At 41.8% G+C, this 10,063-nt stretch overlaps 1 non-coding gene across 1 annotated transcript; it reads left to right on the top strand.

The window, feature by feature from the left end:
* Positions 1–9,576: 9,576 nt before the first annotated feature.
* On the top strand, positions 9,577–9,650 carry trnai-aau (transfer RNA isoleucine (anticodon AAU)). Its single transcript has one exon. It is a non-coding gene; the product is annotated as a tRNA-Ile (tRNA).
* The last annotated feature ends 413 nt before the right edge of the window (positions 9,651–10,063 follow it).

Genomic DNA, 10,063 nt, shown 5'->3' with positions numbered 1-10,063 from the left:
TAGTTAGAGGGTTGAAAGGGACAGTGAGGCCTGACCTGGTTTCAAGTCCACAGGAGCAGGAAGGACCTGAGCACTGTCCACGTTATACATGACATTCCCCTGCTCTGCTACCTGGCTGTTCAGCTGCTGGGATTTGAGGTAGAAAATGTGAGGATAATGAGGGTGTGGACATAAAAACTAGCAAAAGACAGAAAAGATGGAGAGAGAGAGAGAGAGAGAGAGAGAGAGAGAGAGATACTGCACACACATGCAGAAGAAGGGGAATGGCAATGAGGGTGGGGGGGTGAGCATAGCACAGCACAGCACAGCACAGCACAGCATAATTAGAGTTTACAGAGAGGCCTTTCCTCAGAGAAGCTGAGGTGCTCAGGGTTTGGCTGAATCGTTCTTACAGGGCCTTTATGCGGGCTGTCTGTGTAGAGGGAACACGAGGGAAGATCAGGAGGATTCGAGTGGCTGTGAGGGAGAACTAAGATGGAGGCAGACAAAAGAATAGGCACGGCAAGTCGGAACATCAAAACACATCTGAGAAGCCTTCTTAAATCAGAACAGCCACAATCACACAAGCTACTGCAACCAGTCAAATATGACGGAGGAGGGTCAACGGTGTGACCGAATCACTGAAGAAGGAAGAGAGAATGGCCGGAAATCAAACTACACCATCAGATTTTGTTGCTGATTGTATGATGCTTTTAATAGGACAAGACAATGAAAGCCAGCCAAACAACCAAACAATCAGCTCAGAGCTTATTATGAGGGAGGACTAGATGAGAGAGAACTTTGACCTGTGGAGTGGATGACGCGAAGCAGCGGCCTGCAGCCGATCAGGGGCTCGGGCTGTGGGACTGAACGGCTTACCTGTGGAGCAGTAGGGGTAGTGCAGGGACGTCCCACTGGTGGGCTTGTGTTCTGGCTAATGCCTACTCCTGACATGATCTCCTCTGTGATATCCTTGCCATCCTGGTTAGGGTCTCGGATACGGATCTTAACGAACAGCAAGTTCTAGTCAATCCACAATTAAATTAATTTCACCTCTGAGGCATGGGGAATACTCACTGTTTTCTTTACCCTCTTAGTGGGTGGAGGCTGCTGAGCTGTATGCACTATTATGGATGGAGATTTGGTGTATATGATCTGGCCAGGATAGTATGAAGGCCCTGCCACTAGTGGTGACCAAAAAAAAGCACTGGTTTCAGTTAGAGAGCAAAAGAAAAACCAGTTTCAGCCAGCAGGAATACCCAGAAGAAAGGTCTCTTTATCAGTGAGAGCACGCATGTAGGTTTCCCAGGTGGGGGTAGAGAAAGCGAAGTCCAAACTCACCATATGCTAGTGGGCAGTCTGCAGGAAAGAGCCCAGGGTAGAATGTACTGGGTCCTGTGGGCTGGACGGAGTACTGCTGGGGATGTCCCACGTAAGGAAGGCCACTGTGGTGATACTGAGAATGAAACAGAACAGCAGAGGTAAAGGGCCTAGCACCAGACATGGCCATTCATATAGGACACTCCTAAAAGAGATATTCAAAGCAGTAAACAAACAAAAATTACAAAAACATTTAGTTTTTACACTGAAAAAAAACTAAACTAGAACTTCTCATTTCTGCTTCCAAGATAAAACATATTTTTATCTACACATTTTAGGAGCAGTTTATTTATTGCTGGCCAACCTGTTTATAGACAGATTTTCAACCCATTTGCTACACTGTGTACATATTTGCACAGGCGCTTTTCTCTGCTCTGGGTACCTGAGGCACGTAGTACTGGAGTACGTAGTACTGGCCGGTCTGGGATGAGGTGAAGGGCATGGGCGTCAGGAACATCATGATGGGCTGGCCGGACACGGGTCGAAAGGAAGCGCTGTTACTTGGAATGGCAGGCTGGGCTGTCTGCATCTGAGGGATCTGGAAAAGCTGGGAGAGGAGAGGAGTGGAGAGTGAGGGTCACAGAGCAGCGTGGCGTATGCCGCAGCAGCCGGCTCAGACGCTCGGAGTGAAGACTTTAGTCAAGAGTTGAGTCGTGGACTCTACAGCAGTTGTACTGGGAATGTTGAGGAGATATATACATAAAAAAAAAAGTTTAAAATTTAAGGGATTTTGAATGTCCTATTATGCTAGGCATGCAAGATACAAAAAGAAAACCTTTCAAGAGTCTGTTTCACATGCATGGCACTAATACAAGGGTGAATGAACTAGCATGAAAAATTAAACAATTACAATGATGGATGCAGCTAATTAGCCATGATTGCAGGAGAGGGGATATATATGTAAAAGACAACTAATCTTGAATGTAAATTTGTACCGATAACCTGAGTCTATCAAAGCCAATGCTGACAAAATATGACATGAGCTAGAATTCAGAATGTGACAAACCCCCATCCCAGTTGGCTTTGATGCTCAGAATGGGAACACAGTGAGGGAATTCCTTCTACATGAGAAACAGTAAAATGAGCCTAAGACGTGATTCTCACATACTGTCTCCCACCGAGCTGTTGCCATCTTAACATTTTCTGGACATAAAATCCTCCCTCCAGCAGTTATGCAGGCAGGCAGAAATGAACCTTTGTATGGGCTCCTGGGTAATGGAGCAGCCATACCATGTCCAAAACAGATTATTAAAAAGCACTGGAGTCCAAAGGAAATAAAAAGAAACAGACTAAAAAAGACTAAACATAAAAGACTAAACATAGGTGCTGGCATCCTCCGAACTGGGGAGCAGAGTGGAGCGCAGGTGCACCACTGAGCTACTGGAATGTCTTTCAATGCATTTTTTGAAGACTGCAAAATTACCTGAATGGATCTCAATCCTCCCTTGAATATTGAAGCAGGAACGAGAGAGAAGCTAGTGGAAGAACGCACTAATGGGTGTAGAGGGTCAGAGAGACTGTAACACGCTCAGATACACTGGCACACACAATTTAAACAAATCTTTAAACAAATTTAAACCAAACCAAGTTTTTTTTTTTTTTTAAATGATGGAATTGAACACTGTTGTTACAGTGGAATTGTGAGGTCAGAGGCAGAGCAAATGTGTTCCACTAACCTTCCTGGCCCTTTAAGTGCACTACTGCAGATAGACTGAAAACAAATTTCACCTAAATAAAATCACACTGTAACACTGAAAACATAAACACAGACAAGCACTGAATGAGTGGTAAAGGGCATTAAAGCCTAAGTATTACATGGAGATCACCGCTCACATTTTCAATTCTTTCCTTTGACAAAACAACTCACATCAACGGCCAAGGCACTGCACTGCCTTTCTAAAAGGAGATGGCAGATGGCACTATCAATTAGCTTCACTCAAAAATGGGAGAAAACAAGGAATGCGGCATGTTATGCGCTCGTGCACATAGTTCGGTCACACGTCTCTGCTATGGTCTTCCAACGTACACTGCCCTTGATATGAGGCAATATGGCAACCTACTGTAAGCTCAACCTTGGGTCACGATATCATGCAGAGCCTTCATAATACCCTATGCTTCTGTGCATGTGCTAGTCAGATTCAAGCTCAAATATCGTCTCTCTCAGCTAGCACAGCCTGACCTCATCTGTCTACAAAACTTCCAAGAGGTCTCCGGTACACTAGACAAATGTTGCTGTTTTGTATTCACAGAGAACATTTATCCAAGTATGTGTACAGATCAAAAAGTTGGGATGCGGCTGGGAGACAGGAATCCATCTGCCTCTGAGATTGATGTGTGAGTTGGGGAGGGGAGTGCAGTGGCTAGAACACTAAACTTGGCGAGGTTTTACCACAGGCACACAGAGGAGCATGCAGCATACAGTGGGAGGTGCTGCGCTGCGGCGGTGGACATTAGCTGCTGGTGGGCAGGATGAGAGAGCAAACTGGGGGTGGAGGAGGGTGGGGGGAGCCAGGCAGAGACTGTGGGGGCAGGATGCGTGCAGACGCATGTCACATGCTGCAGGAATCTGGACCATGTTGCTGACAAGTTCATTGAATGTTTTGAAGCCAACTACAGCACATGCATGTCTGTGTTGTATCTGGGCTTGGTGGATTAGGGTCAAGGAAGACTTATTTTTAGCTGAAGATGTCTATCAATAGCAACACACTTAACTGCAGATAACCATATTTACTGCTAAACTTTGGCTGACATCTCAAGTGAGGCGCACTTCATACAGAATGAATACAAGAGTTAATTTACTGTCTTGTGCAGTTCAATATAACAAGCTCATGGTTCATTGCAGGTGGAGCCACCGTCCTTGTTGATTGAAAACCTTAAGAAGCAGAAGCAACAGTCCTATTCCAAGCTAGAGAAAAAAGGCACAGGACTCTCACACAGCAGACTCTGAAATGGAGGATCTCTCACATTAAGGTATGGCTATGCAGCCTTGAATTTTTATCTCCAGACATTCTTGTGTGGTTCCTAGATTTTTCCCACATTCCAGTCCTTTTCTCAAGTACACTTTAAATAGAAAATAAAGTAATGAATTGAAGGGAATAGCCGGTGCCATCTTTATTCTGAGCTCAATGTTGCATACAGACGAGGTATTGACCACAGAATGTCTAACAGTCTCAGGTGGGTTCAATATTTATACATTTTCATCAAGTTACAAAACCATTTTTTTTTTAAATTGTATCTTTAGGTGGTATCCTGGCCTCAATCCTGGACTTGCCACAGAGGCCATATTTGGTCATTCTCACTTCCTGCTTACTTCTGAAGCCTAATTTGGTCTTTTACAATTCCTGCCATCATATTATTACATTAATAATTTCATTTTATTACCTCACTTGAGTACACCTCTAGCTGGATATTGAACCACTTGGTTGTAATCCTAAATGAATCATGAATGATACAATCAAAGGATCACTGCTTGAAGCCAAGCAAAAAAGTTAGATTTTTCACATTCACAGACATGAAGAACCAGCAGGACGAATCAAGACTCATGTGAACTGTGTGGGAAAGTAGACTTTTCACATACTGTAGAACAAAACCGCTTTGATGAAGTTGTAAGCAAAGTGCTATTAAGAACATAAGCCTGTGTAAATCCTGATAAGCAATTGTAGTTCAGAAGTGTTTGAATATGTGTATTGTTTGTTTGTATTTTCACAGGCCAAAAACAAGTACTGATTAGCAAGATTTACTACCTCCCAGTACACCATTTCTTTTTACTGCCTGAGTAGATGTTGATGGAAGTCAAAAGGGCAACAGAAGCAACAGCCATCTGGTGGTTGCTTCCAGACTACCAGATCAGCTTGATATTCTCTATTGCCTCTCTCTGGCAGAATACCCACCAGGTCATTCCACATTTGCATAGTTTTGGTGATGCTCTTTGCTTTGGCTTCAGTGTCACTTTGGTGGGCTTCTTTGGGTGGGATGATTCCCCCGCTGAGAGTGTGCGGGCTGTTGTGGAGAGAGGATGTGTCTCCAGAGTCACATCCAGACCCACATATGGCCAGCACAACCAGAAAAGCACAGGTGAGGAAGGCAAGGCTTCTGAGAGCTACCAGCCAAGCAGGTGTGGACAGAAAAGAGGTGCTCTGTAGCAAAGAGAAAGGAAGCTGATTGCTTGGTATGTAAAAGGACAGAAACCTGGAAGCTGGTGTGGATAGTATGAAACCCACCAAAAATGAAAACAACAGCTTCATTTGGAAAGAAAACAAAACAAAAAAAACAAAAAAAACCCCACAAAATGCAACAAGAGAGAACAGGTCTTTGCTTATCTTAGATAAATCAATGTTTGAAATAATCAATGCTTTAAAAAGCATGGTAGCCAGGAACAAAAAAGTAACCAAAAGTATTCAAGTATCCATTTTTTTATATCAATTTTTATCTCTGACAAAGAAGATGTGGAGGGGAACCTGGGAGCCTGTTGGACAGGGTAATGAACTGGATTGCAGGCTCAAACACTGTATGCACTTATATGCACTTGAAGGACAGTGTTCACTACCAGTTCCGTGTACGCCTTTTTTTCTATCGTCACTTTGTATCAACTGGGAAGGAGCAACTGTCATTCACACCCAACAGGAATGCAGCTAGATGTGATCTTGAGAATTCTTGGCTATAGAATCGCCAAAAACTATCTTAAGCACTTTAGCACCATTCTAAGACAACCATTGACAATAATACTCACCTTAATGAATTCTTTGTCTGCATCTTGGCTGCATCTGAGCTGGTGGTTGAAAAGCAGGGCCCGCAGCTGTCGGTTCTGGTGCTGGATGTCATACTGCTTAGCTGTCTGACAGGCCCGCACAACTCGTAGGTCTGTTCAAGGTGGCACTTGTACACCTCAATTTCCATCGTAATTGTCCTGTACAACCATTAAAAATTTGACAGAAGTTAAAAAACAGCAGAACGGTTTGTTACAACTGGAAAAAAATAAATAAGAAAATATTGTTTGTTGTTGTACATGAAAGTCAGAGAGCCATGAGGATAAGCCCTCTTGTCCAAAGTTCTGATCAGCAGTTATGACCTCCTAACACTGCAATCAAAATGCACGGGCAAAAGATGCATTACTGAAAAAACACTCTGCACATCTGGATTTCATGTCACCACAGTCAAAGTTGAAGGCTTTGTTCGGTGAAAAGAAAACAAATGTATCAAAGTTGATGTTATACTCAGTAAGAACTCAGTACAGTAAGAAACTGCAAAATACTCAGAAAACTCTGTGCATGAGTCAGTGGCTCAATAGTCCAACTAAAATCAGCCAGGACCACAGTTTAGTTGGGTTAAACATGAGTCAACTAAATCCTTAGTCAGAGAATGATATTCTGTCTTTGCTGCTTACATGATCAGCTTCTTTCAAATAGCCATGTAAACTTAGTTATTTAGGAATAATATCAAACTACATGTGGGCCATCAGATCCTGTTTGCCCTTGAAGACCCACTCACAATCTTTGCCCAAGTCCAGCAATGGACATGCATTACCTTGCACAGTTTCACAGCTCTGGCACTGCAATCAACAATGCATACGTCTTAACTAAGAAGGCAACAGTTCAAATGGAAAACCTACTTCCTCTCTGGGAGTGAAGGAAGCCAGCTGCTTGATCTTCAGTGTCTGGTTGAGTCTTGGATGCATCAAGCACAGGGACACCAGCTGATACCCCATGGTTGAGGTGCTCCATATATTGTGCAAGGATCGGTTCGTTATAATCACCATTCTGCATTTTTTAACAGCAGCAACAGCATAAAATGGTTCAGGTAAGGGTGCATCATTGGAAGACTTTCACTAAAATATGTCCTCACCATGTCTCAAATACAGCAATACCTCTTAGAAGCCATTGTACTGCACACAGAATGGACAGTCTCAGCAGTTTCTGTTCTCATATGGAACCTCAGTGTTTTGATTACAGAACCAGCAATTCACAATGACATGAACTGGTTTCTTCCCATTGAATAGGGAGTTTATATATATAAATGAATTTGATCAAACTATAGCAATGATTGTGAGCAAGGAGCTTTCATTTTACAGCCTAAAAATGAAAGTGGCAAATAAATGTATGTTACAAATAAACCAAACTTGAAACGTTATATGAATAGCTTCATGTTGAATATACACAGTTAATCAGTCATTACAAACTACATTCTATTAATACAGAATGTTTATGAAAGTTAATTTAATCTAATTAACAATAAATGAACAGTCGAATATTGTAGTTCAAACAGTCCGATAGCTGTAGTAATGGCTTAACTCATTTTGCTTATTTAGAGAGAACGATACATTTGAAAACCCACAGGTTTGTGAATTTGGGTCTCTAAATCATACAAAAGTAGGTTTTCTATTGCTGAACAGTTAGCTAGCTAACAAACTACCAGCACCTAAATGATCAAAGTTGAAAGCTGAACAATGAAATGGTTCCACAAGGAATGGTTTATAGCCCCGAGTTTGACACTCGCTGACCTCAACTGTTAGCTAGCTAACTAGCGTATCGCTGTGATAAAGCGATACAATCTTTAGCAATGAGGACATGAATAAAGTATCCTTTACAATTTTCACAATATTGTGAAATTTAATTTGCTGGCATTGGAGGTTATTAAATATTCACAATATCAATAATAATTCCTTGGCTCACAGAATCAGACATTACATTTTTGCTGTTATGGCAGCTGTTATAAAGATCATATTTATACAGAACCCTGTTCAGTTAGTGCTAGTATTGAGGAACCATTGCATAACTAACAGCGGTACAGAGGCAGAAACATCATGTGTTCAGATGAATAACTGGATGTGTGTGAGACAGTCTGTGAGAGGTTTGCATTTGTGTGTTGCATGACTATGAGTGGGAAAACCATATAAAGGTAAAAACATTACCTCTGCAACAAGGATCTCTTCTATTTGAAGGAAAGGTTTAAGTTAGACACAGTCTCAACAGAGTAAGTTAAATCTGTCTGTGTTAAGACCAGTTGACATATCAGTGGTTTATCACTGATTATGTCTGCCACTGAGATACCACAAATTAAGCTTTCCAGATTCCAAGACATACAGTTGTGCAGTGTGAGCCATACATCAATTTGAAAACTTCAAAAGTCACGTAATGTGTGCATGGCATAAGCGTATTAGCAGGTCCCGAAAACATTTGCTATCAGAAAGGATTTCATCATAGAAAAAAACTACAAATTCTAGACTTGAGAATGTGAGCATCAATCCCACTAACACTCACATACTAAAAGAGCACTCTACCACTTGACCTAGTTCTCCTAGAGTGGGACTTGTTTGCAGATCGGACAAAAGCTGAAGACACAGTGGAATGGCAATTCTCTAGGAGATCATACCAAATCCTGCATCCACCCTAAATATTTCATCTAGCTGTGAAGTCAAAAAAGCTTATTCCTGAAATGACAGGAATAGTTCTTGCAGATTCTGATATGCTATGCAAACACTATAAAATGTGAGCTATGTTAGATCTGGCAGCCATTGGCTCTAACTGTCTCTTTTTATTGAGTTAAGCAATGCTTACAGAATAACTTTCTATGGCTTCAAATACTTCCAAGAATTAAACCTTGCAGAGCTCTGTAGCTAGACACATTGTCTCTGTCGGTTTGACATGTTCATTTGACAAACTAGCTAAAATAGCATCTTTTGGTTTGAATAAATTGCCCCTTAGACCCAGACAAAAAATTGCTCAAAATCTTTCTGCTTATTCATGCAGCAATGACACAGATTTCCAAAGAAAGAGGACGTATGGTTAAAGCTAGAAAAAAATGCCTACTCTGTGCTCAGGCAGAAAATCTGATATTTTAAATATGTCCCTAAAAGGTTTATATTCCTTGGCTCACAGAATCAGACATTACATTTTTGTTGTTATGGCAGATTTCATGGTGTAATAGACAGCACTATGTAACTCACAGCAATAAAGCTCAGTGGACTTTGCAATTGATGATTTCGTCACTGTGTACAACTGCACTGAATTGCTCTTTAACAAAAGCTTCTCCACATTTGCTTTTGAAGTTTAATTCAAAAGTTGGCTGCAGAATAACCATTTGTCAGAGGGAACAATAAGTGTCAACTTTCACCTATGCTCGGTCGAAAAAGTGGCCGTAATCTTGTGGACACCAAGTCTACAATTTCATGGAAAGGTTCCCTTCAGTGCTGTACCAAAAACTGCAAAATGAACGGAGAAAGGCCGATTAGCTCAGTTGGTCAGAGCGTGGTGCTAATAACGCCAAGGTCATGGGTTTGATCCCCATATGGGCCATGTGGGTTTTGTTTGATGAATGACCCCTTGTCAACAAACCACCTGTTTGAACTTGTGTTGCTTATAACATTGCTTGTAAATCACAATCTGCTAAGACATGTTCCAAGTACATGAGAGTGTGTTCTTGATTACAAAACTTTACCCATGGATTTGTGCTTGTTTACAAATCTTGGACAATGCAGAGAAAAGTATGAAATCAGAGGGACTCTGGCATTAGTGTAAGGCTCTCGATCGCTGTGTGAATAGGTCAAAGAAGCCATTCCAGAGGCATGCAGACAACCTGCATCCTCCCCATCAAATTATAGCCAGTTAGGTGTCTGGAAGTGCCAGGGAGTTCAAATCCTTTAGTCTGAAATGTGTTGGGATATGATTATGCCTGCCACTGAGGTCTGACAGCTCCACAGTTGCCTTGT

Source organism: Electrophorus electricus, unplaced genomic scaffold (genome assembly GCF_041902795.1).
Source record: "Electrophorus electricus isolate QZ-2024a unplaced genomic scaffold, ASM4190279v1 Scaffold81, whole genome shotgun sequence".
Classification (NCBI taxonomy): Eukaryota; Metazoa; Chordata; class Actinopteri; order Gymnotiformes; family Gymnotidae; genus Electrophorus; species Electrophorus electricus.
This window is presented reverse-complemented; position numbering and strand designations above follow the sequence as displayed.